The following is a 1008-nucleotide window of genomic DNA, read 5'->3' on the forward strand; positions in this document are numbered from 1 at the left end:
CCGCAGCAGAGAAGTGGACCCCATAACTAAGTTTCCTTCTATCTCAAAGTCTGAAGCACACAGGTTCAGTTGGAAGATTGGCTTGCTGGCTTTTTTTTTTTTTTCTTTTCTACATCTCTCTGTTCTTCACTTCAGCTACACTCCATGTGTGTGTTCCTACATACAATGAAAATAAATACGAGGAAAATCGACCTCACTGCATTCACATGACAGCCTCTTTGGCTACACATAACCTGAGATGGATGGGACCCACCTACATTGGAAGGTCTCCATCTCAAAGACAGAATGTGTAGAAAGCCACTTATAAAATGATACCCACTTTGGAACAGCCTTAATGCAACATTTAAATGGATATGGTCAGATACAAACGATGTAGGAAAATAGGTAATGAAAATATAGGCCAGGAATCTCATCGCACTTTCAGAAAAATGCTCACTTGTAGGGAAGGGAGGAACATGATCAGCGAAGGACAGAAGAGGATTAGATCTGTATCTGGACTTTTACTAAAAAAGAAACCAATGCCAAAAATAATAAAGTAAAATAAAATATAAAATAAAAATGACTTCTTGGTGCCGCACATCAGTCAATGCTGGCTATGTGAGCACCCAAGATCCCCAGAGTTGTTCCAACCATGAACTTGACACATGATAACATAGCAAGGCAAGGAAGCCTCATTTAAGCATTAGCCCAAGGACCACTTTTTCTGAACACAATTTCAGATATACCTGTGCCTAGGTAGAAGCTGATCTGTAAGTGCTATTCACCCTACTATAGGGTTTTACACTTTTTCCTCTTCAGATCTCAAATCCTAGCTGGGTTTTCTATAGGGTCACTAACCACCCTGTTTTACCTAGGAATGAAGAGGATCCAAGGTTTCAGTCACAAATTAGCTGGTCACCTGGTTCTCTATACCAAAAGACATTCATTACTGCCTAAGATTTTACCAAACACATAAAATCCCCCAAACAAGAATAAACCAAGAATACTGTGAGACTTGTACATTTTCCC

Source organism: Tupaia chinensis, unplaced genomic scaffold (assembly GCF_000334495.1).
Source record: "Tupaia chinensis unplaced genomic scaffold, TupChi_1.0 Scaffold000090_1, whole genome shotgun sequence".
Taxonomy (NCBI): Eukaryota; Metazoa; Chordata; class Mammalia; order Scandentia; family Tupaiidae; genus Tupaia; species Tupaia belangeri.